The 26,579-nt window shown below is 40.2% G+C and overlaps 1 long non-coding RNA gene across 3 annotated transcripts in view; it reads left to right on the top strand.

Moving 5' to 3' along the window:
• Nucleotides 1-744: 744 nt before the first annotated feature.
• LOC137861951 (uncharacterized) overlaps nt 745-26,579 on the top strand; it is a 72,556-nt gene continuing 46,721 nt past the window's right edge. The window contains exon 1 of one of the 3 annotated variants that reach the window (XR_011099945.1): nt 745-1,329. This is a non-coding gene — a long non-coding RNA (uncharacterized lncRNA). The remainder of the gene's footprint in view (nt 1,330-26,579) is intronic. The other 2 variants (XR_011099943.1, XR_011099944.1) reach the window with 2 other exon arrangements.

Raw genomic sequence — 26,579 nt, 5'->3', positions numbered from 1 at the left:
GCTACCAAATATCTTCCTCTTCTACAACCAAGCACAGCAAAGCCAAATCTCATCTTGAGACAATGCAGTGCTCTCCAAGATTGTGAAATTCCTACCATATCTTTGGTAATGACATCAAGAGTCATCTATCCCTATTCTCCAACAGCCACCTTTGGAAGTAGGGAGGACTCTGCCTGGTTTTCAGCTCCTACCAGCCAGGTACCATTTTGTGCTGGTACTCCTCAGGTGTCAGACTATGAAGGTTGCCTTCTGGGATGCAACCTTTGTACTCCTCTTCTTGTGCAAAATCATGTTTTAAAGGATTCCCAGCTGGTTTTCCAAACAACTCCTCTGACTGCAAATATTTGCCATAAACTAGGAAAGGCTCAGGTAGGCTCCGGTTTCCGTCTAAGTCTGAGCAATGCAGGACTGGGAGCAGGACATGTTTTAAAGGACTCATTACCAAGCACTATGAAATTGATATTATTAAGGTGAGGGGAGCTTAACAAAAACTGCAGAGTTTTGCAGAGTTTAGACAACAGACAAGAGCAGAACTTTTGAGCTCAACTGTGCCCAAAGGTAGGGAAAGCTATGGGGGGAGTGCTGCTGTCTATCCCAGCAAAATAGAGTCTGGCTGTCCCCATTGGGATCCTTTAAGATGGTCCTGAAGGTCTCCAGGTCACCTGTAACATAAACGACTGCACTGACACATCAGGGAGTGCTTGAACAAGGCCCCTTAACATCCACCCGTCCTTCAGCGCACTTCTCTTGCCATCCGCCTGCCCGAGCCCAGCTAGTATGGGTTTGAATGGGAGCTTAGTTTTAAGGATAAACACATCCATCACAAAGCTGCTCGGCATACGCCAGTGCTGGCACTCACCCCCTCCCTGAAACCCCTTTTGAGGACTCTCAGTCCAGAGCCCGCATCTCCACTCCAGCCTTTCCACTCTCCAACCTGCTTTTTCAGCATTCCCCAAGCCTAATCCCACAGTTTACCGGGAATGCTGAGAGACGCAGGAAAACAAGGGGCGCTTTAACCCCCTTTCAAAGCCTTAATTCCCTCCCAGTTTGGTGTATTTAACTTGGGCACAGTTCTGAAACAAAAGGTATAGAGACTCCAAGTTGTTGGGCAGGGGGAGGGAAGAAAGTTGGTTTGATTTTGAGAGCCCTGGAAGATCATTAAAATTTCATAACAGGCAGAAAGAAAAAAAAGTAAAAAAAAAAAAAAAAAAAAAAAGTTGTTTGCTTATAAGGTCTCTAGTGTTTAAAGAGCTAGAGACAAAACTGCCGAGCAGTATATTCCAGTTTATCCTGTGGAATAGGAAGGAATGGCCCCAGACGTAATTACAAGTAAGTAGTGCACCGAGAGAGGGGAAAAGCGCAGGAAATGTGATGTCTAAGAACTCTTTTTTTTTCCTCTGGTGTTTAATCATTTTGCTGGGTGTACAGTAGGGATTGTTTGTTTGTGTTTTTCGTGATCTGCCTCCGTCATAACATATTGGATTCTTTGATGGTGAATGTGCGGGATGGGAAGAATTTTTCTACAGCAGCTTCTGAAATTCAATGCAGTTTAAAGCAAAACCAGGGAACAAGGGTGAAATGTGAAGCTTGTTTTGTGAGTTTACGGAGCTGAAACCCAGGGTATGAAGTTTCAGTGGTGGTCTCACTACTTATTGACTTTTAAGTTTTATTCACTGAACAAGCAACATGAGAGAGATTTTGCAAAGCAGGGAAATGATATCTCATTAATATTCTACATAGCAAAAAAAGAGAGTAATAATAACATTAGTGGTTATAAAGAAACAGGGAGATCATGATGAATGCTAGGCTGTGTATGAAAACTATACAAGCACGTATAGATTTCAAAAATATGTTCTATTTCTCTTCTTTATCTGACTTCTTAAAAATACATTAATATTAAAATGGAATTTAAAAGCACTGAATAACAACATTCACAAAATATTTCTCAGAAACACAGAACTCGATCTGAAAAAAAAAATCAGTCATAAATCACAGAACACATTAAGAGTCACAATATAGAAATAGAACACTATAAAATATTCTTCTTGGTACAAAAAAAATCTGCAACAACAAATGCATTAAAACGATGCAAACATGAGTAAAAGTATTATATTACTGCAAAGACTGAAGATATCAGTTCCATTTTAAAAACTCTTTAGAGTACTTTAAAAAAATCATCAATAGTAAAAATCTTGTTCTATATTGCAGCATATTTATTTATGAAAACAACAACAAAAAAGTTGGATTATATTTTATTATTAACATACTTTTATTTCTTCAATTTGTACTGATTTAATATATTTAATGAAATGTTTGTTACAATAAAAGATACATATCTTAATTTTCTATTTTGCTTAACAAACAAACGAAAACCCCTACATATAATTTCCTGCAGTTAAATGATTGTTAGGTAACCCTTGAGCTGGGTACAAAAGAAATACATTGAATTATGTCTTTAAAAAACATAATATTTTTGGTAGTTTTAATGATTATAGCACAATATAATGCCTCTGTATATATCAAATATACATGTTTCATGCTTCTAAGAACAACTTTATAACCATGGTAAGAATTTTTAAATGTGTATAGCTAAATTAGAAATGAATTCCTATAATGTAGTGTGGGATTTGTACTCCTAAAAACATGGTGATTCATTGGTAAAATTTTGCATTAAGTTAATCCTCTGCTTTGAAATATTCATATCCCAAGAAGAATTAGTTGTTTTTAATTAGGATATAATTTTCTCTTTACTTTTTGCAACTCCTGGCAATGGAACAGCTTCCTTACATTTCAACTTTTACCTATGCAATTGCACAAATAAAACACAAAGCGTAGGTCTGTACATTGTACACGTGTAAAATCTCATCGTTGTTTTAAGGAGTTTCCCAGATATGAGACTGATCCAAGTCATGTTGAAGTTAATGAGTCATTTCTATCTGCTCTAAAGGGATTTGGATCCAAACACCGGACTCCTTACAAACTGGAGTCTGTACTTTCATAAGAACATGAATTTTATCATTTTGTAAAATCAGGCATAGTTGCCCGTGGAATAGTTTAGACTATAGTTGGAGAGTGTGGTCTGATAATGATATTTTCCTTCATGTACTCTGGACTTATCACTAGCTCTGTGGCTAACACAACTTGTGTCAGCTTATTTCTCACTCATGGGTTAATAAACAACGTGCTTTGGCATAGTGCTTTTATAGCAAAACATAATGAGCTTTTTTTACCCTAACTTTCCTTTTAGTATTTTTCAAAAACAGATAAGGTTATTCATATAAGAGTTCAATCCAAATTTTGGTAATTAGCATAGTAGCCTCAAATCTCATTACATTTATTAGAAAATTGAGAATTCTGAGGGCTTATAGGAATTCTGGAGTCAATGGAGCTTCAAATGCGTTTTGCCTCCTTTTCTTTCTTGCTTCTATACTTTTTATTCCTTGCTGTTCCATTGCGCGTGCCTTTTCACAAAGCTTTCATTCGGAACGGGGAGAGGGTCTGAAAAGGGTTAGCTTAGACTAAACATAGTATGGAAACAAGGACTATGTTGTCACATCAGGTTTGCTCAACACTTCAAATCTGCCTTGGGTCTCCATGTCCTGCCATAATGCAAATGAGAGTGTTCTTGCTGGGAACATGTCATTCCCGTGAACATTAAATGCTGTCATGCAAACCTCGTGGGAGCAAGCTGCAGCAAGTCCTCCTGATTTAAGAGCTATTACTGATGCTGCTATTATTACTTTACAGGGGTACAGCAGGGATTCACAACCTCAGTTCTCAACCTTTCCCTTATTTCTACATGGGAGGAAGCGAGGTGGCAAGGCTCCCAGCTAGACATATTTGTCATCCCAGTATGTAGGAATAATTGGAGCAAGGCTCCTGTTAGGGAGTTTCACTTGTGTAAAAGGAACCCTCAGATCATTTTTCAGACAGAAAGCTTTAAAAAAGTGACTATTTAAATAAATAAATATGTAAATAAAGCCACTACCCTTTATCACCAGGTGACAATAGGGTTGTGGAGAATCAATGGGTGCAATTATTTGCATGTATGATAGATTATGTCATTTATGTGCACAGAAAGCTTCTGGGATTTGCAACCTGGACAGCTGGCAATACGCAGGGATCCCACTCCTGATGTACAAATGGGAGCTGGCATAGATGCACTTCTTTCACTGAGCTCCTGAGGGCAAACTGTTCCAAAGAGGCTGGAGGTGTTGGGGTGAACTGTGATGGACCATTTCCAGGGATGAATCCAGCACCATGGAATTCCCACTACTTTCCCACCCCAATACAGAAAACTTTGCTGGCTCAGGGATGCAGCTTGCAACCCCTCTGGTACAACACTCATATATAGAGACCTTTTTATCTCAAGGTTTTCGTATTCTGAAGAAAATGATCACTGGCCATAACAAACATATCTTTCAGTAGTTCTGCTGAGGGCGCAACAGCCCAAGTCTTCAGCGTGGCATTGAAATGCATACCGCAGGCTAGGAGCCATAGATATGTCCTTATTCTTCCGTTTATCCTTTACACTTGATCCTGACCCAGTCAGTCATATGTTGTTCTTTCTGGAGGGCGGCAACTCAGAAAATGCCAAATCTCTGATTTATTTGTGGTTAAGAAAACGGCCCCTGCATGATCTGAAAGCTCCCCTCCTTTTCATTACAGTACCTGCCAAAAACCTTAAACTCTCCAAAACTTTCCTCAGCCCTGGAGTTGTTATTGCAGCTCCAGCACCCCGGTAAGCCCCTTGTCCTTAAGCATGTGATGGAGAAGACAACGCCTGCCTTAGCACAGCCACTATCTGCAGCAGAGCCAGGACAGGGGATGGGGCTGAAGCTGCTGAATGAGGTCATAATAGATTGGAGAGCAGATGTAAAACCAATTCCTCCAAATTCGGTGGAGAGGCAGTCTGCCCTTTTGTACTCCCAGTGTAGTCTTTTCTCTTTGACAATTTGCTGAAAGGACCTCCATTGTGTGTTACTTAACACAGATGTGAATTTATTGCAAGCTGATGCTTTCTGTTTTACATCTTAGTGGCACAAGCAGAAGAACAATTCACCCCAGATCTCTGACTCCACACCGCACCCAAACGTGGTAAAGCTCTGAAAGGCACTGATGCAGGAGATCCCTGCTTGTCCTGGCCTGATCCTGAATGATACTGACACCCACTGACTTTTCCTTGTAACAGATGCTTAGGAAAAAAGGAGAGAATTTGAATAAATACTACAAAAAAAGGAGGTTTATTTCCAAAACACAGCTTAAAATACCAGACACCACAGTGTCGGGTGGAGAAGATTGCATACAGCATTAACCACATTCCTCGTGTGCAAGTCCGCTTGTCCTGAGTTTATTCCCCTACTGTTTGCATAGTGGAGAATAAGCAGAAAAGGAAAGAATAGACCTTTCCCAGGGAGGAATAAAATTCAAATCTTAGCTTATCAAACTCAGTGGAGGAGCAAGGAGTGACGATGCCTTGCAGACAGATGTTCCCCAGATATTTATCACACCTGTGCTGTTTTGGTGCCTTGGCACTGTCTGGTCAGGGCAGTGCAAATGGGGACACTAAGGGCACCCTGTCCCTCCTGTCCTCCCCACTGAGCAGTTGCTGAGCTGTGTTGTGCTATAGTGCAGGGTTTTTTTCAGCTGGACAGCAGGCTATCCACCACAGGGTGTCCTTATCCTAATGCTTCCCTTGCCCTTTACCTTGTTTAGCCCTTTTGCCATAATGATATAATGTTCAGAATGGCAAGAACACAAAATAGCTCATGATATGCCTCAAACTGTGAGAAAAGACTATCCGATCCTCCCCAAACACAGACCTGCTCACTTCAAAGGCAGCAATATTTAGACAGTAATCAACATCGCGTTTTATTCCCTTTCCTGACTCAACGTGTATATTTGCTCAGCCACTCTTTCCGCCCATCCAGAAAATCTGCCGTGTCCAAAGCACACGTGGGGCTGAACAGAAGCTCCAGGCAATGCTGGGCAAAGCAGTCCCAGGGATGGTCCCAATGGCCTGGCTGCTATGGGGCTGCAAGTCCTGCTACCCCACAGCACAAGATTTGCTTCTGGGTTGCTTTATTTATGGGTATAACCCATAAAGCATTCTCCCACCTAAGTGAGAAACTTCTTCTTTGCCTTAAAGATGGTGAAATAAGAGTAAGCAAGATGGTGAAATGGGAGCAATCAACCAAGTTACAGTCTCAAAATGAGATCTATAACTCCCAGGAGGCAGAAGATATCCCTTGTGCCATTCCCATGCTGATTTCAATGTGTGATACATCTCAGAACAACTGACTGTGGAGAACTGAATTTCTTCAGTTCTCAGATACTGTAATAAATGTTTAATAAAGAATCAGATTAAAACCGAATGTTGCCTTTTTTTTTTTTTCCTTAGGTCAGCATGTGCAGCTTCTCGTGCTGTTATTTATGAAACAGCTTTATTAACTTATTACGAAAGTGGGCATTTGTTATGCAGTAAATTTAAGTTTCATAGTCAATGGATATTTTGTGGCCTGGGAAAAAGTAAACATAAACTGAAAAAGTCACTTATTCCTATTCTTGTTTTGGCCCAACGAGAATTAACATCAGATGTGTGAATGGTAAAATTCCTTGAAGGAAATGCATCTCCTTTGTTAGTGATTGTTAGCTAAAAACACCAGAACCTCAGATGATGTAATAGGCAGACGTCTTCAGACTTTAGGAACAATTGTAATTTATTTCCAGGAATAAGAGGAAATTTCTTTCTACTCCTCTTCCCACATCACTCATCCTAGCAGAGAAAGATACTTTCCAAGGCATTTCAGCAGCCACTAACGTTGTAGACTGTATGGGTCAATCCACTCAACAGATGGATTGGGATCTAACATCAATCCCATGAAAAAAGTGAAAAGAAGCCATAATATGAGAATGGAGACAGACTTATGAGAACACAGTGCTGATAGCAGTGAATTATTCAGGGGCTAAAGATGAAGGCTGACTGTGATGAGGTGCCAAAAATCCATCTGGAAGTACATGGCTGGGTGATAAATATCGAGTAAGATTCGGAATAGGTAAATGTCAAGTGATATACATGGGAGGGGAGGGTTCTGATTTTACCTATCCTCTAAACTAACTATAATGATTGAGGATTGTTAGAGCTATAACAGAGAATCTTGTAAAACTGATTATTCCATGAAACAGACTGCAGCAGTAGCTATCAAAAAAAAAAAAAAAAAAAAGTGAAAGAAATTATCAAGAATATAGAAAAAATATGTTGGTGCTATTTTATAAATATTTTGTAAACATTTATAAATCTCATCTCCACCTGAAATACCCCAAATCTTCAAGCTCCTAAAGGAACTAGTTAGCCTGGATGAGGCTCAGACGAGGGTGCCAAGGACAGGGACTTAGGAAGGCTTCAGTTTGAGAATGATTCTATCTACTAGGTTTCTTCAGCCAGAAAAGAGATGACTGAGAGGATAGATGGAGGGCTCTGGAGTTATGAGTGACAAGGAGAGAATAGCAAGCAGCTGTTCACTGTTTTTTCTTCTAATACAAAAACTCAGAAGCATGAAATGAAGCTGGTAGCTGGCAGTTTAAACTGAGAACAAGCAATCCTTCCTGACACCATGCTTAGTCATCTAGTGGAACTCCTTGCCACAGGATACTCAGAGTGCTAAAAGTTTACTGGATATATTCAGGAAAGAAAAAAACATCTGAGTTTTTTTTAAATCCATCTGGGTTTTGTATTAAATAGAAAGACGCCACGTCTGGTTCAGAAAGTGCTTGAGCCAGAAACCACCGTAGGTTGGGCAAGTATTTTGGGGAAGTATCACTGTATAATTGACCTACATTCGTACTCTTTCCTGGGCTCCTGCTACTATTGCAGATAAGAGGTTATTTGGCATGGACTTCCAGTCTGACCTGCTAAAGCAGTTCGTATCTTCTTCTTGTGAGCCTAGTCTTCGAAGTGATAAGTAATTCCAGACAAATGCATTCCTTATGTTCTCTCTTAAATCTAATTGTAATGTTAACTATTAAGTCAGGTGATGACAGGCCAATGAGTAGTGGCCTCTGGTCTTCTCCTTTTCCAGTTCCTAGTTTCCTTTGCACTGGGTTAATACAACCCAGAGCAACCCACAGGTGCATTAGGGGCATATCCACATGGGTTGACATCAGCTCACTTTGCCAGTCTGAACACCACCTACGTATGGCAGAGCAACCAAGAGACAGGGCAATTTAGCTAATGCACAGCAGGACACTAACAAGGTCAATGTGGTGTCTAGTCTGGCTTTGGGATTGCATGTGCAATGGCTGGGTCTGTCTGGTCAAGCAGATGTGCCCACATATGCTCTTGTTGCGAAGCAGCTCTGATGTGCTGATGCACAGGCAGCTGGAGCTCTGAGCATTTTAGCAGAGAGGAAAGCTAGTTTAGAAAACATTACTTTTGGCTCTAAACTAGCACATCTCCATAAAAGGTATTGACACTCTTATGGCCAGCTACTCCAAATTTAATTGCCTGGCCAGGCAGTTTAAAATAGCTACATCAGGTTCTGGGCAAATATATCTGTAATTTAGTGAAGCGTTTGATAGTCTCATAAAATCTTATTTGAAAGATTGAGTTGAACTGGCCTGGATGTAAGTACTTGTCTGTGGTCTCTGCATTGGCTGAAACACCATAACCGAAGATAAATTTTGACATGTCAGGTTTGAGGAGATGAGGGAGGTTCTGGTGGGAGAGGAACAGGAGTTAAGCCTCACTTTATTTAATGCCTTCATTAATTAACTGGAAGGAGAAGCAAACAAATCGCTCATTGTGTTTGCAGATGGATGGGAAATACTTGTGAAAAACATTGAAAATGAACTACTGGCAAGTAGTCTTCAATAACTCAGGCTAAATCATCTCCAGCAGAAAAAGTCTGCATGCATGTAGGAGTAACTGCATATGACCACCAACAGGGCTGAACATTTGATCTCCGCTGGCTTTATGATATGGCAGCAGAAAACCTGTCACATACGAGGACTCCATAGAGATGAAGCTTAATTGACCAGAGATAACAGTTTTCTTAAGTGTGGTAATGGTGATGCTCTAATTTCTTGAATGCTGTTCCACTCAGGGAATCTCAGTAAAGAAAGAGAGAGAGAGAGAGAGAGTAATAAAAATGATGAAGAGACAGAGGGACTGGTTTACAAGAAAAGATTAAAAGATCAAAATATGTATAAATTGGCTAAATTATGACTAAGAGAGGAAACGATAACTGTCTGTATGTATACAAGGGCTGTAAACTACTAAGAAAGGAAAGGAATTTTTTGATTAGCATAAGCAGAAATTTAGGAAAAATCAAACAAAGAAAAATGTTGAATGAATAAAAGGAATTTTTCCTTATGTTAAACTTGATTAGAGTTTTTAAAACTTTTAATATAAATTGATCCAAAAAAAAAAAGAAAAAAAAAAAACATTATGAAGATGTGAGAAAGCTGCTTGGATGGGAGTTATTAAAGATATCAGATTCTAATGCTTCCTGTAACAAAGCAAGAAACAAGAACAATCGACAGCAAACTCAATGGAAAGGATTTGGCTCTCTTTGTTTTCTGGTGCAGGAGACCAATGGTTTCAGAAAGTTCTGCCAATGAGCTTATTATTAAAAATGTAGTAAGTGCATCCAAAAAGCTCTCAGTCACAAATGAACATGGGTTTCTGAGAGCTTATGGCTGCACCCTCCCTCCTTCCAGGGTTTGAAAATATTTCTCAGCAAACCCTGCCAGAGCACACTGCTCATGTGCTGTAACTGGGAGAACAGGAGGGCTGTGATAAAAGAGGAAAGCAGCGTGACTTACACGCCCAGCACCAACACCAGGTGATGGAGGACAAGCTGGTCCAGGTCCAGGTTTCTTGAAGTGGCTTTCGACCAGAAATCCCAATGAGGTGCCCAAACATGGGCACCAATTCCCATGTTGTCTTTGTGGTGTGCCCAAACCACAGGTGGAGTCTATATGTACTGGGGTTTGTCCACACGACCATATGGCTTAACTCTCTAACTGGAAGCTGTCTGGAGCTGGCAGGAGGCAATAGCATGGACTTCATACCTAGCACTGGGGCCCACATTCCTGCCACAAAACCACGTCCATTACAGGAGGCAGGCAGCAAGTAACTTTGTGCTGCAGAGCCGTGATCCTTGCAGGGTATAAGAACATCTCACTGGGGTGTCCTTGGGGGTTTCTCTTCCAACAGGAGCCACGCAGCAGGTTGAAGAAGTCTCTGACAAACCACAGGCAACTGAATGACACTTCTTGATGCTGAGATGTTGAATAATTAAAAAATGCTGATCTTGCAGGTGGACAGATGAGATCTGGTGCTCCTCCAGGCACCAGGACCTTTTCTTGCAGATGTCAGCAAGACTCAGATTTTATTTTGAGACCACTGAGCTTGTAGGGCCCTGACTGCTTCTGGGAATCATGTCTTTGGCCTTAAAAGACTTGATTTTCCAAATAACTCAGAGACTGAACATTTCCATTGATCCTTAAACAGAGAGAGAGGGAGCACTCAGCACCTCTGTGAATCACTGCACAATTTATCATTTATGATTTAAGTCACCCCATTACCTTCCTAGAGGCTGTGCTCTTAAGACAGGTCTTTATCAAAACCCTGGATTGCCATAAGCCAATCGAATAAATATTGGTAACTGGCATCAGTTCAATAATATGGGTTGTATCAAGACTCAGGATTTTCATATTTCAAAGAATGTTATGATTTTTAAAATCACAAACAGGAACGTATTTATGCACAGACTCATGCTGTGTGCAACATTATCCACTTAGACTCAAATTACAAAAATAAGCTGTAAACACTTTTGATGAAAGGACTAGACACTTTGTTTACACCCTGAAAATGGAGTTTTGTTTTAATGCCCAATTTCAGTTTGGTATTTAACCTTTCCCCTCTGCTTTACGTATATTCTATGATTTCAGTCCAGCTTGCTATTTATTTATCTTTGTGCAGAAGAAAAAAAAAGAAAAAGGAAATCACTTACATATATATATATATATATATATATATATATAAAGTAAATACATATATATATATATATAAGTAAATACATTTATAAAAAAGTGTTTGCAACTCTTAGCTAAATGAATACTACAAATCAGATTCTGTTCACCCTGAGAGTATTTTGTTTGGGGTCTTAGATGTTTCCCGTTCATCATGAATGTGTATTAGGTAAAATAAAAAACCTTTTACTTGTCAAGACATTAATTAAAATGTAATTAGTTTCTGTTTGCATGGTGCTTTGAAGATGTGAAAGTGTTTTGGAAGTCCTGTGCATATTAAGGCTTGCATTGGCTACTTCTGCAGCAGTTTTTGGCATTAGAAATATCCAATCTGGAATCAGGTCTTATTGCATCGTGCAGCCAGCTTGCTGTCTAATGCCTATCTGGGGTTGTGATGGTAACTCAGAAGAAACACTGGCCTTGGCAGCTCCATAAAATCCTTTATATAGAGAGAGAGATATAGATATATAAATATATTTAAAGGCTGGAATCCACCCCTACTGGCCAGGGTTTTCCCACAAATTAAACCTTGCCTCAAGGCCACACAGTGCCAAAAGAAGTGAGTGCGATCACCATGTCTCTCCCTGAATGGCTCAAAGCATCCCAGCATGGATGAAATCTTCACCATGAGGTCCACCTTCTTGGACACCTTATGTTATGCAAGATAGCCCATCATAAAAACACCTAAAAAGATATTTTTTTGGCATCCTTAGTGCCCTTTGCTCTCTGAGTAACCACACCGAAGGCTTTCCTTCAAAGATGGTTCACAGAGAGAAAAAGACAAACCAGAATTGGTCAGAAACATTGGCAAAATTATTTCCTCACTCCAGGAAGCCCAACTTTTAGTGGATTTTATTGTTCTTTGTAGGCACTGCAGCAGAAGAAAATGTTAAAGGAGAGCTTTGAAGCAAGGAAATAAGCTAGCTGGATGGATATTTATGGTAGGGTCTCCTCCCAGCTCTGAGAAACAGAGTGTGAGAAAGAAATGCAAGTACTGTGGTGGACGGTGCTACTAAGAGAAGAATGGTGCAGGGCTGGGTGCTTGTCATGGAAGGGGAGAAACAACCCCCTGGGTTGGATGAGGAGTCCAATAACAGAGTTTAACAAATGGGTGACCTGTTCAGATCAGGACCTTTTCAGAAGCATTTACAGAAAAGAGAATATGAGGGCCTCCTTTCATTGTGCTTCAGTCTGATTTCTAGAGAGCATTTCCATAGATTTCTGATAATCATCTGAACTCTTCTGACATTTTTGTGAACCACCAAATTCTTTTTTTCTTTTTTTTTTTTTTTATGATGTTTAGCCATCACTAATTGTAAATGAGCACTTTGGCTCCCATTTCTTCCAGACATTTAAACTGCCCAGGCACGGTTATACAGTAAAAAATGTCACAGAATTCGCAGAGAGGGAGAATAATAGTGAAATCTGTTCCTCATTTTTTTTATATTTCATATGGGATGCGAACCGTTTACTCCATAGTAATTGCAGATGTTAGACTGAGACTGTAATAATGTATCTGGCAATAACTCTATTGCTTTACCACAAAAAGCTTCCCAGTAGCATTAAAAAGACAACAGAAACAATAGTTTCAACACATTCATATGTACTAGTATTCTGGAAGCACTCAAGCTACTGATTTATCATGTAAACTTTTGCTGGTGTACGTATGAACTCCAAATATTTTCTCATACTGTTGTTTAAGAGATGACAATCCCATATTCTCTTCAATCACGCAATCTCCTAAATTTGTAAGACAAGTTTTGCCTTCCCATGGATTAAAAAGATCTTTGCTTTGTATCTAATATATACCAGAAAAAATGTCTGGTTTTATTTGTTTGTTTTAAAAACATGTATGATTTTCAGCTTCTTTGCCCATTTCAATGTGCTATGCTAGATTGCAAGTTTGAATTCAATTCTAAAATTTACTGCAGTTCTTGAAAAGGCTATTATAACATGCCCAGGCTGTAACGTAAAGAAAATACACCCTAAAATCAACCCTTCTGAGCTACGTGGGTACTCTTATCACACATTTTCATGTGTAAGACAAGACCGGGCGCATATCACTGTGCCTTCAAAGTACCACATATTTGTCACAGATGTTTTGCATAAATAAATGGTGTCATACAGGCTGATTAAATCAATACATCTGTATCAACTTGCAGTTCCTGACAGCCTGTTCCAGAGGATATCTTCTGCTCCCACTGTACCCTTTGAAATTTTAGATATAAACAAATAATAATAATAAAAATGCCTTGTTTTTCCCAGGTTAACTTTTCATCTTTATCTAATGATAACAGTAACAGCTCTGATGATGACAGAGAAAAATAATACACAGATAATGTGGACGAAGCTGTTCAGTGCAAGGTTACTGTTCTCGCAAGATATACAGTCTGGTGGTACTGTAAACCACAGGAGCAGAACTCAGCTCCAGTGTCATCAGATCCCCACGCTGGAATGTTCTTGTACTACAATTTTGGTTTTCCAGCCATTCCTTTCTAATCCAACACTCATACAGAGAACCCTTATTTTCTTTCCATCCATTGTTGCATATTTGCGTGTTTGGTACAGTAGTGCGAGATTAGGAAATTTCAATTTGAAAAAAAGCCTGGGGGCTGTGGTTTCTGGTTGTGTTCACATTGCGCAGAGGTCACTTCTCCATTGATATTTGCTGAAAGTAATGAGATTCGTAGCATGCCAATAATAATATCATGTTGTGTATCTGCTTTGCGTGTCTGGGTATCTTCAGAACCTCTATCTATCATGTGTGTTTAGTAGTGTTATTAACAGTGTGAGATCAGGTCTGGGATGTGGGGTTTTAGGGACTTTACAGCTACCAAGGGAAAAAAAGTGTCCTACGGATAATATTCATAGTTTTCCATTTAAATTAAGAACAAGTAAACAGATGAGTAACCTATGGTAAAAATACCAGTAACTTTTTTCTCAGAGGACGGGCTCCCATTAGGATTTAAAAATCATATTTTCCTCTGACTGCCGACTTCTGTCTCACTTCCTGGTCTTCCATCATTTCCAGAGCACTTGATAAGTTGGTGCTGGTATGTCAAAGTCTCTCTGTGCCGTCCTTAGGTGCAGAAGGCAAATTGATCCACCTGAGCTCAACAAGAGCTACTAACTGTCTGCATTGTAAACCCCTGATGACAATATATTGATTAGACTTATTTATGTAAGTGATTGTATTGCATCTGGTTTTAGGATAACCTTAAACACTGACTCTGTATCTGCTATTATGTTGATTAATATTAGAGGTAAGCATTAATGAACAGACCCAGGACATAACACAGCAAGTCATGAGCAGTCTTTAAAAAATAAATAAATAAAAAGTAATGTTACCTCTGGCTCTTACACATCTTTGATGTCAGACATTCCAAAGACTTCATTTTACTAAATGAAAAAGTCTTCCTGGAATTGGACTAGACAGCTTAGAAGTACTAGCAGTTAGAATTTCTTAGGGTTATCTTCCCACAGCTCTCTTTTTGTGGTTTACACGGTCATCAACAGACAGAATCTGAGCACCTTTCATGTAAAACTAACAGCAACTTAGCGCTATAAATGAGCAAACAATTATGGAAAGAATGAGAGAGAAAGTGTGTCTTCTCTGTCTCAAGAGATATGATGTTTTATGGGTAGTTGGAATATTTCTGTATTCATTATCTGCATCTTGGCTTGGCTTATCTTCAACCCCCAAGTTCTACAGAAATGTATCTCTGTATCGTTGTGACCTTCCAAACACATCAGTCTGGCTAGGAAATCCAGAGAATTTCTGGCATTGAGGGTACTGACTCACTCATTGTTCCTGTTCATTGTCAGTTCAGGAATTTCCTCTGGTTTGGTTGGAAGGAAAAAATCCAGCCAATGGCAGTTATGGGTATTTTGCTGTTGTTTGCCAGGAGTCTAAACCCCAAAATATTTTCTCTTCTCAACAGCGTCGTGTTTCTGATTAATCAGGGCCAACTCTTCTTTTTCTCACCTGACCTCTAGCAGTGACCCCAATGTTCCTTTTAATTTCCTTGATCTATTTGCTACATTCCCAGCCAGGTCTCTGGAGTGTTGAAGATTGAAAATAATTTCTAAACACCTTCAGCTGCATTCTGGTTCAAGTTAAACTGGTCCAAATCAAGACACCCTCTGCAGTATTCACTGGGCAAAATTGATATGAGAGCCAAACCACAGTTTATAATATTAAGGATTATGTCTTTCAAGGGGAAAAAGAAAGAGTTCTAATAATTGCTGTAGTATTTACTTTTTCTTACTAATCCAGATCTCTCCCTGTCTTCCTCATCAGCACAATGTCCTCTTTACGAACATGGTTTCCCAGCTCCCTTCAGTCAGCAGATACCACGAGAGGCAAATGGCTATGCCGGATGGAGCTCAGTCACAGGGTGCTGGATCTGCCCCTATGTCCCTGGGTGACTCCATCCAGCATTCCTGATTGACAATGGGAACTGTTTCTGAGATGTCCTTCTAGAGTAAGGGATGGAACTAGTCTATTTATTCCCATTAAGAAAACTAAGTGATGCAAAAATTTGAAAGACTGCAAGGGAATGACTATCATCTTCACTTATTAAAGAACATATTTCAGGCAGGATCACACCCTATTTGATTAAGCAAGCCTTCTCCTAAGGATCAGGCTTGATAGATGTCTGTTGTTTCAGTTTTGTTGCATCTGGGAGTTATAAACTCTATCAGAGATGGGCTCATGCTGTGAAGCTCGAAGAGGCTGGCTAGGTCTGAGCTTTTGGGGCTGTGCTCAGGACCTCAGGAGTCAGATACTGCTCAGTGGGATGCAGGGAGCTCGCTTTGACACAGAGGGTTTCTGCACGGGGAGGCCCAGATGATGGATTTGAACTTGAAAATGTAACCATAATATATTTACACCATAAGGTATATAATGATGTGCGTGTGTGTGTTCGTGAAGCAATGCTGGAAGGGGGTTCATGCAATAAGGCATGATTTATGTCGGCTGCTTAGTGGATCTAGCCTCCTTTTATCCCCTCTGAAGACCCATCTGGGAATTTCATCATGGTAGGAAAACAGTGAGGTGAAAAGGCATCCTCACTTTAGGTGATCTAACCCTGATCCAGCTCAGTAGCATCTGAGAGCAGGTTACCACAAGCGCAGCCCTGGTGCCAGGACTTATATAGTTTCCATTTCCCCATAAAGGCCAGCTCACATTATCCAGCGGAGATGAACGAAATTTCCATTTGCCATGGTGGGCTCATTAGTTACAGGTAAAAGTTTGTTCTCTTCACTAGCTAAATCCCTTAAGGGCACTTTGGGTTCATTCCTAGTCCCATTAAAGTCAATGGGAGCAGGATTGGGCTCCAGAAGGTATTATTCTTAATTTAAACATTAATAGTTTAACTCTCTGTTGTTAATAATAATAACCCCTTGGAAAATTCAGACTGAAATCCGTTTCCTTGCTGAATTTCTTTTCTCCCATCAGGCATGCAAACTGGTTTGTTATTGTTGGGTTGCTCTTGAGTGCTTTGGGTTGCACACACTGGTTTGTTATTGTTGGGTTGCTCTTCAGCGCTGGGCCGCGCACACTAACTAATTTGTTATTGGAGTGTTGCTCTAAGCTACACACTCCAGTTCATTACTGATGGGCTGTTCGCTGTGTGTTGGGCTGCTGTCCTTGTTTTATGATTATTACTGAGGTCTTTTGTGAAACTCCTACCCACACAAATAGAAGGGCAGGAACTGTGGCAAATTTAATGCAATGTTTGGGGATTAATCCATTTTGTTTAACTTTTAAAAAAGGACTAATTAAGGCTTTCAGAATTAGGAAACCTGCTTCTTACTTTAATATGGTTTAAAATACCATTTCCTTCCCTACTTCCCTTTCTTCCCACATCCTTCTTTTGAAACATAACTTTTTATAGGTATCCTATCTTCCATCTTAATGCTTCTGTTAGCTTCCCACTGGCCTTTCAGGAAAAACTTCTTTATGGAAGATTTCCTTTCAGGTTCAGTGCAAGAGCAAATACTCATGACCCTTGATCTTAATACTTACTTTCTTCTTTAATGCCTTCATTTCATTTTACTTCATATGCTGATGATCATCAAGGCAAGTGGAAAGAAAAACTGTTGGAAAATATTTGTTGGACAAGAATCTGACATATTTATATGATTTAAAACAGTGTTAATCATTGCCATCATTACTGAACAGCAAAATGCTGAATAAAATTTTAATTTTCCCTTTTCCACAAGCAGTGCCACTGGTGATCTGGTAACGTTAATTTGTTTTACCTGTTTGTTTTACCTGAGCTCTTTTACCAAGTCAGAAGTAACTATAAGAAAATAAATTATGATAAAAAACAGCTATGAGCTTTGAAACAACCAGTGGTGACTTCATCTTTTACTTTGCCATGCTGTTAATTTTTGCATTGTTAATGTTCTCTTGGATTTAAAAACAAATTTTCAGTGCAGTACTGTTGTTTGCAAAAGGTGAAGTAAAATAGCTACAAAGTGAATAGGACTCTTCACAGTTGTAACTCCGTCACTGTTACATTAACAATTATAAATAAGGAAAGAGAGAAACTCATGGCTAATTCATGCAACATTTCCTGCAAGACCCATCACTCTATCTCTCATTCATATACATAGCTGTCCATTCCAATTATATGAGTGTAAAACCCAAAAGACATCAGGCTGAAGACACCTCCTCATTGCTAAATCTATCTGCCTGCTATCAAGGCTTAGCACACTGACCTCGTTGAGCTTCATCTTGAAACAAGTGAGGATTTGATTTTGCACCCCAGCTGATCTGGACATTTCTGCACACCAGCCATGGACCAGGCACTAACCACAGGCATGAATGTGGAAATGCCCCTGCATCTGTCCACCAAACCCCAGAGGTAATAAAAGAAGTTGAGAAAGGGAAATGATTATTAGGCTTGTTTTAAGGAGAGGCCAGCTAAGGCAGAGAGGATCATCCCCCAAAGTCGTGGGCAGATCTGGGGGAGAGCAGCCAGGACTAAGTGGTAGGTCTCTGTCTCGGACTGGCTTTTCAGCCCTGGTCAGAAGCCAACCAGAGACTGAAGAAGCACTTTCACCATCCTGCAAAAGAAACGTTGTGCTATTGGCGCAAAAGTACTCCCTGGTCGGAATAGTTGCATCACATAATGGACTCTTTCTGGAAAGGGAAACTCATCTTAAACACGTATTTCCAAATAGCAACATCCCATGCTCCCTGCGGATGCAGCCTGCTCCTCAAAATAAAAATAGCAGTATCTTTTGATTTTTCTAACCCAAACACCACTTGCTTCAAGTCTTTATTTTCCTTTCAATAGAATTCATTTTCTGAGGGATGCTGGGGCACAGTTCAGGCTGGTTGCCTTCAGTGGCGCGCTCCATGCCTGAATAAATGGAGTGAGGAGGCTTGATGCCAACTTCTGCCCTCAGATAAACACTCTCAATGCTCATTGACTTGTCCACAAGCTGCCGGCGCATATCTGAGGGCAGAACTTGGCCTACAGAGTTGTTGTTTTGGTTATTTTGCAATTCCAGCACAGAAATGGATTTTTTCCTCCCCGTTCAGTGCCACAAACCAGTCTGCTGGTAAATGAAGCCTGGTGGGTTTATCGGTGATGACTTTTAACTACCGAGCTGTGTTGGGATTCTCAAGTTTTACAGCCGGAATATAGGATCTCTGATATGAACACCCAAGGATTTATTGGTCCCACAAGAACTCAGGATTTTGCTGGCACTGCAGTTCAGAGAGTCAGGAGAAGTCAAAGGTTATCTTTTGTAGGGTCGTATGGGACTTACCAGTTGACCCCTCCCCCTCTCCTCTGATTCATCTGCTAAAATCATTAAAGAGCTTTCCTTTACCCTCAAGAACTGTTAGTGTCTTTTTAGCACTGAGATCAGGTTACTGACCTCTGCGTTGCCAATATACCTTGAGGATTTCAAAAGCTCAGGGGTATTTTCAGTGTTAAAAGGAACAGTGCGAGGAAAGATAAATAGGTAGGTGCATTGCCCAAAATGAAATTTAAAGTTTTTCTCACTTGTTACATGGAGGCCTTGCTTGTTTATACATCATTGACTAGGGAGATTTTGCATTTGAGAAAATGTTTCACTCTTGCAGTGAATGGAAAAAAAAAGGAGGAGGAAAGTGGGATTTAGAAATTAATTGCAAGTGCTGAACTCATCATGGTGTTCCCCATCCAGCACACCATGAGAAGGCAGCTTGCCACTGTCATTCCAGAAATGATCTTCAGAAATGATGGGGAAATCATTTTGTCTTTCAACCATGCTGCTGGAGGACTTCATGGAGCTGGAGCTTTGTGCAGACAATTCCCAGGGTCCGTAAAGTGCTGCTCTCAGGAAAGAGAGCAGGAAAATTAACAGATGAATGTTGCTCTTCCACTCTCCTGATAGACTCTTCACCCTCCAGAACCAGCAACCAGGTCTTCTTGTAAAGGCTTCAGTAAGTTTATTTCCAGTTAAATTCATTTTGGAAGGACTCCACCACAAAATTAGCAATGAAATAACAATGATCTGGCTGGGCTTTTCTCACAGTTTCAAAGAGCAGCTAGAAGAGGTCATTTAAGGCTCCCGCTAATGTTTCCTCCTCCCTGCTGCCATCCCCTGCCACATACATCAGTGATCTAATCACCTGTGAAACCCAAAGCAGGGGTCTCTGATGTTATTTCATTACAAAATCAAGATTTATCTGAACATGATAAGCCTAGCAGGGTTTTATGATATGCGTGGCGCCATTCCTTTCTGTTAACCTATTTGTTATATTTATACTCAGGAACTTTTTATCATTCTTGACACCCCTCCATCTGTTCCTCACCATTCAGTTGCTGGGGGTCTTGTTTCACGGGACAGCAAGGATGAAATCGCTTCATCTCAATAATGGGTTACAGCAATTAAGTAACTGTTTGAACACTTGGATTTTAATCTGCTTTAAGGATAGAGTCCCTGGGCTTCCTTTTCTTCCCATCCTCCATAGAATTTGACACCCAGATAACTACAATTCCACCAATTATTGACTTTAAAATTTAATATATTTTCTTTTTTATTCTAATAACAAAAAGAATCTTAATATCAGATTTTCTTCTTGTAAAACTAAGGCAGGGGGCAAATGTTCTCAGGCATTAATTATACCCAGATTATCCGATATCAGGATCCAGAGAGTAGATTTTAATGTGCAGTATAAAGTGTGAAAAGAAGACAAGGAAAAAAAGAAATCTCTTTGTTTTCTCTTCAGTGTCAAGCCATTTGGAACCTGTTAGCTGAGCAAAACAGCTCCAAGATGCTATCGATTAATAGCAATTACAGTGATGCAGCAACCAGCTCAGTGACATGACTGACACCTTCTTGCCAACACTTTTAATGAGCTAGTCAAAAAGTTAAACTTTGTTTGCGTTGCATGGAATCCATCAGGAAATTGGAAAATATTGCACGTGCTTCAAGCTCTACTGGCTCCAGAGCCAGAGCCTCAGTGCATGCTGCAAGCCTGCATTGGCAAGATGTGAGGAAGATGTTCCTTCATGTCTTGCCTTGGATGACAACAGCTAGATATGTGAAGAAAGGCTTGTATTTTGCCTAATCTATCATCCTGCCTAGCAAAATATGTTACCCCTGGTTTTAAGCTCTTGTCTTGCTAATTTTTACTTCTTGTCTTCTTGTAACATTCAATTTTCTCTTTTATCAAATCACTGCTAAGAAAACAAAAACAGATACCTTCAACCTCGTAAAAAAAGAAGTGGGTAACAAAGAAAGCTTGCTGAAATGAATGGGTACAGCTGCTTGCTCTTGCTTGCTATTTATGAGGGGCATCGGGAGCTCAGTCAAATAAAACCCTGTGATTCAAGCAGCAAGTTTGGAGTAAACACTACATGTTTTATGAGCCGAACTCAGAAAATACAGATTGAACTGAGGCAATTACTTCTCGTACTTTGAAATGCCCCACCAGTTCTTTTTCTGGCTGCTGCTGACGCACTTTGCAGACCAAGTTTCCTTCTCTTTGAAGGCTTCAGAGCAGTGACAGATGCTGGCCATCTTCACCCCACAAACCAGGCTCCACCCTGAGCTACTGGGGCAGGTCCTTGACCAGCAAAATTGTATTAATTACCATCAGGTATGTGAATTTCAGAAATGAAGCTCTAAGAAGGATTATGAACAGTGCCTATGGGATACACAAATACAGCTAAATACCTGCTAGGGGCTGAGGTAGATGGCCTTCACTATGTGGAGGTATTTTTTGGCTCCCAGAATTGTACTCCTGACTTCAGAGGGATCACTTGCTCCACCTGACCGTGGATGTGAATGTGCTGCAGACACTGGTGCTGAGCTAGAACGTGAGAAGTTAGAAATAAATGTCTGGCATCTCGGTACCATTGAATTGAAAATTTCAGTTCTTTCTCCAGTTCTCAAGTAATGTGGGTCTCGGCTGGCTTTAAAATTCAGTTTAAAAGAATAAGTATTATCTGCCTTATTTAGACTCCTTGCTCCAGACTCACTGAGCAAGGGAGCTGGGAGGCAAGGCCATTTAGAGAAGTTCAAATAACTAAACTGGCCGTGACCTGAACTAAAACTAATAGTTTGTGTTTGTGATGGCTACGAGAACGGCATCTGGCTTACATTTAAATAGAAGGCTATTCAATAAAGCCACTGCTTCTCGAAACTGCACAGAAGCAAAGATTAATTATTGCAGCTAATGACGTTTCAGCCATTCATGCACCCAAGGGAGTAAGGCAACCCCCTGCCCCCAAAACCAATAACAACAACAACAAAATCTTGCAGAAAGCTGAACAAGGGAGAAACACCAAGCAATACTGTTGTTCCTGATGTTCTGCCCAGGCATCCTAAACATGGAATTAAATATAATCTTTACCAGCAAACTCTTTCTGCTTGTTATCCTCCCAAAGGAGAACCAAGAGTTTCGAATGGGCTTTTAATAGCAACACTCTGAGAATCCAGCCTCTATGTCTTGCAGCGTCTTAGGGAGATCATGTTTCACATTTCACTCATTCCTCAGTGCGTTGGCACAGCCTAACACTGGCTTCAGACATTTGGTATTTGAAACAGAAAATCTTGGTGTTTCATTCCTTGACTCACTTCTCCCTGTGTTTCTCCAGCATCATATAATATTGACAGCCCCTGCCTGTAAAGAAAGGCCAGGTTCTCTCGTTTATTCAGCTGCAGGCTTTAAAAATGTAGAATAGGGGTTTTGTTCATAGGAGAGAGCAACTGCCAGTGAACTTTTTCCTTCTTTACATAAAAGTAGGATAGCACAATAAACAATGGTAAGAGAAGTTGGACCCTAGGTATGCATGTATGTATGTAATATTTAGCTGGCCAGATTTTAGTGTCCCAGTTTCTGGGTACAAATCTCTTCCCATTTGTGTGAGTGACTTACATACTTTAAAAATCTCAGAACTTGTCCCTTTTTATGTCAAAATCTACAGTAAAAGATCTGGACCAATGCATGGCTCATATTTTGGTGAATCACATACTGAAGCATGCCAAGTTGTGTCTTTAGAGATTTCAGGAGCGAGAGAATGCCCACATTCGGGGAAAAGAGATGAGAAAGAGGAGATACAGAAACAAGGCATCACATCAAGTGGAACATTTTCAAAGACAATGGCCATTTCCATTTGGAGACATGCTGCAAGTTTACACAGGAGAGGCATATTAGGCAAATATCTGCATATCCTTTTTTTTTTTTTTAACACATTTCTTGAAGCACTGCTTCAGCAGATTGACTCCTATTCCATAATGGTGATGGGGAAAAAAATTAATTGTACAGTTTCTTTGTGGATATAAAATAGAAATCGTTGAATACCTATTGCTTTCCTCCATGCGATGGCCAGTCCTGTCTACTCCAATTCCTCTGTTTAATCTCCCCATCCCAGCTGTTCCCATCACCTCCAAACCCTGGCAGAGCCAGAATTGGATGACCGAGTCACCCGAAGAGGCCACCTGTTTTGGACAGACCTCAGTAACCCCTGCTGTTCAATAGACATGACTTTGATGGGCATATGAGCAGGTTGAACCACTGCATTCCTGCAGCTGTGCTCCCATGGCTGGGGAAGACATCCCCTATCAAAAAGACAGTTTAAGGAAAGGAGAAAGGTCTATAAGGAGGAAAGAAGGAATGGTGCAGTGTTGCATTGAGCCATCATGAGATGCCAGCATTGAGGCAGTGAGAACAGGAAATAAATCAAATGCTTGGCCTTGAGGGGCACTTCAGTGAGCTGCTACAGCAACGCCGAAGGGTCGGATTTGTCTAACGTCCTCCTCAAGGCAGGGAGAGCAGGGAGCATGCTGACTTCATCTCACAGGCGTCGTTATGCATGATTAATGCTGTTTGCCTCTGCTTCTGATCTTCCTCTGGGGAATTTTCATACTTCTTTTGGCCATAAGCACAAAAGGGATGTGAAAGGGAAAGCAAATTTTGGATCATTACTGGGTCTGTTGTGAAGAACTTACAGTGAAGCTGTACTTCAGTGTGAGCTGCTTGCTTGTTAGAGTGTAATAGCTCTGGAGCTGTCATCGGGTGTAGTATTGTGTAAATATATATTCAGGCACTTCTTTTGGAAGTGGATATGTGACCCAATAGGCTTTATTTAGCTCCTTCTGGCGACTGCAGGAATGCATCATTTTTGGCATATCCATGAGTAATCAGAGTAGATTCGGCCCTGTAGAAGTAAGGGCCTGTGAGGGATGTAGAGATGTTATGTACCTCATCTGGAAGCTGGGATTTTGCTGGAGAGGGAAGTGAAATTCTGACCCACTGCAGAAAATAGAGGCTTGACGACTTTAGAGAATGCTGTTTTTTTGTTTTTTTGTTTTTTTGTTTGTTTGTTTTTGTGTGTGTGTGTGTGTGTGTTTGTTTTCTTTCAGATATGCTCATGGTATTATTTGCTCTTAACAAAATAATGGGATGCTGCATCCTTCAAAACAATCTCTGTGTTAGTATGGAGAGTCATGAATTTGCTTTAAATGGGTCTCAAGAAGTGAAAGATCTCGTGGAGCTCCACAGTGTTGCTCAGCAGCTCCGTTATGGGGCCAGACACTGAGATGTTCCCCTGAAGCCCCAGAGGACCTCAGGTGGGGGGGCGGGGGGGGGGGACAGTTTTGAAAGCCACACTTCCATCTGCAAACGAAGTCTGCAGAAGTCTGAAATGCCTGTCTCAGCACTGAATTTATAGCATAGCAGGAAGGTGGTGGATTTTTTTTCAGATTTCTTTCAATTAAAAATGCCTTTTTCCCAATAATTTCCAATTATTCTTTTCCACTCCATTTGTGAATTTTATGTCATAAAATGTTATAGCCAAAATATGACACTTTGGACACAAAATGTCCAAGTTTGAAGACAAAAAATATTTTTTTTAAAAAATAGGGTGTTTTGGCAGAAGAAAGAAAAAAAGTTTTCAATGAAGTAAAAAATACTTTGAGCTGAACATGTTCTTAAAAGAATAAAATAATTATAATTATATCTGTTAATAAATATATTAATTGTACATGTTTATATTTATCCAAATCTTGTTTAAAATTCATTAAAGAAAACATCAGAACTAGTTTTAAATTTCACACCACTCCTTTTCCCTTCTTTTATTGAAATACAGGTTAACTTCTAATTCTCCTTTTTTGATATGAAAAAATTAGTTTTTAACAGGTCCCAACTAATTGACTGATTTTTGGGAAAAAAAAAAAATCCACAAGCTTTTACTGAGCTGCATCCAAAAAAATCTGCCCTGGTGCACTTCCTTTCTTCAGTCTGATAACATGAAATTAAAATGAAATCAAACCGATAAGCACATCCAAAACCCAGGGACTGGCGGCAGGGTTCGATAGCTTGCTCTCTGGAGGTCTCTGTCTCAGATATGGATCAGATTTCCTCCTGTTTACATGTAAGAAGGTTGTGAAGATCTGCAATTTCAAGATACATCTGGTTCTCGCATCAAATTAAACAGCAACTAAAGCCTGAGCACTAGGGCAGATTTTAAAATGTAGGAATGAATGTGTGTTTATATAGTATTTGCATTAATGCTTCCTACGGTTTATTTTGAAAGTGAAGAAAGAACATTGCATGGTAGGCAACTTAACCCAAACAATATCGGTTTAAAGTTAGGGGCATGCTCCTTGGAATATTTTCCTAGTGTTTTGAAGTGTCCACTTGAAGAGGGAATGGGGAGGGGGGGGAAGAAAAGGATTGTTCTGTCTTCTGCTCTGTGTTTGGCCTGGCTCAGTAGGGCTATTGCTGTTGCTCATCTGGTATGGATTAGGCCTTCTCTCTCACACTCTGTCAACTTGGGTGTTCTGCATGCAGGCTGTTTCTGCAGGGGTCTTGGTTTTGCTTTTTTTAACGGCAGGAAGTGCCCCACTCAGACCACATGTGAAATTGTGTGGGAACAGTGGGGGGGGATGAAAGAGCCCCATCAAACGTACCAAAAGTGTGGGTGGAGAGACAGGGAGCGTAAGCAGAGAGATACCAGCTGAGTAATTTAACCTCCTGGGCTGGCTGGGCTGGGGACACAGGGGAAGTTAGCTGCCCTAAAAGTGTCTGTTCCTTGGGACATCCATTTCTAATATTTTATAATATCAGGGGCTGTTAGAAGTGTGAGGGATTACAGCTGCCGCTTAATTTGTTCTAAATTTCCTGCTAGCCTCACTAGACATGTACAGGAAATAGGCAGTAAATGTTTAATAGGTAATACCTAACTGGACAATTAACAGGTGCTGTCACACTGAAAAACCAAACCTGCGTGCTCATGCACACTTTGATGCTGCCAGCAGCAGTGAGCGAGCAGCATCCCAATGCCATGGTACCCAGCTTCGAGAAGCCTGAGGTCCCAAATTCATCCCTTTTCCCATGTCCCTTGGAGACAAGGAGATTTTGTTTCTTTTTAAGTCACTTGCAGCAGTGGATTTTGCTCTTTGCATGAATAAATACCATCACAGAAACTAGTCCATCCTGTGGTGACGGATGGTGGAAAGCCTTCTTGAATCCAAATAACGCACAAAATCCACTCTCGTTATTCACACTATGGAAAAGAGAAGTCCAACACTCATCATGTGATAGGAAAGTGACTGTTTTTTCCAGGTCAGAATAAATGTCTGTCTGTCCTGCCACCCCAGCTCTACCAAAGACCAGCAAATGCTTGAAAAAAATATTGCAATAGGCAGGATATATTAAATGATCTTTCCCTTCTGGACTTTCTCAGCTTTTGGCAGTTGGCAGGTATGGGGTTTCCTGCTCCGGAGGCTGTATCTGGACTTTAATAGTCACCGATGGATGGTTTTTCCCAGTTTCAAATTAATTTTATTTTTTTTCCTGGTCTCCATAAAATCCTGTGGCAATGAGTTCTACAAGTTAATAGTCTGTTGTGTGAAAAGTACTTAAACTTGTTTTAAAACTCAGTATTAAATGTGACTTTAATTCTGTGCTGTTTTCTTTGTCTCAGTAGAAGACAATTTAAAATATATATGTATATTTAATATTTATATTAGAGTATATAATTTATAAAATATATTATACATATAATAAATATTAGCATAGTGGAATT

Source organism: Anas acuta, chromosome 10, assembly GCF_963932015.1.
Source record: "Anas acuta chromosome 10, bAnaAcu1.1, whole genome shotgun sequence".
Taxonomy (NCBI): domain Eukaryota; kingdom Metazoa; phylum Chordata; class Aves; order Anseriformes; family Anatidae; genus Anas; species Anas acuta.
This window is presented reverse-complemented; position numbering and strand designations above follow the sequence as displayed.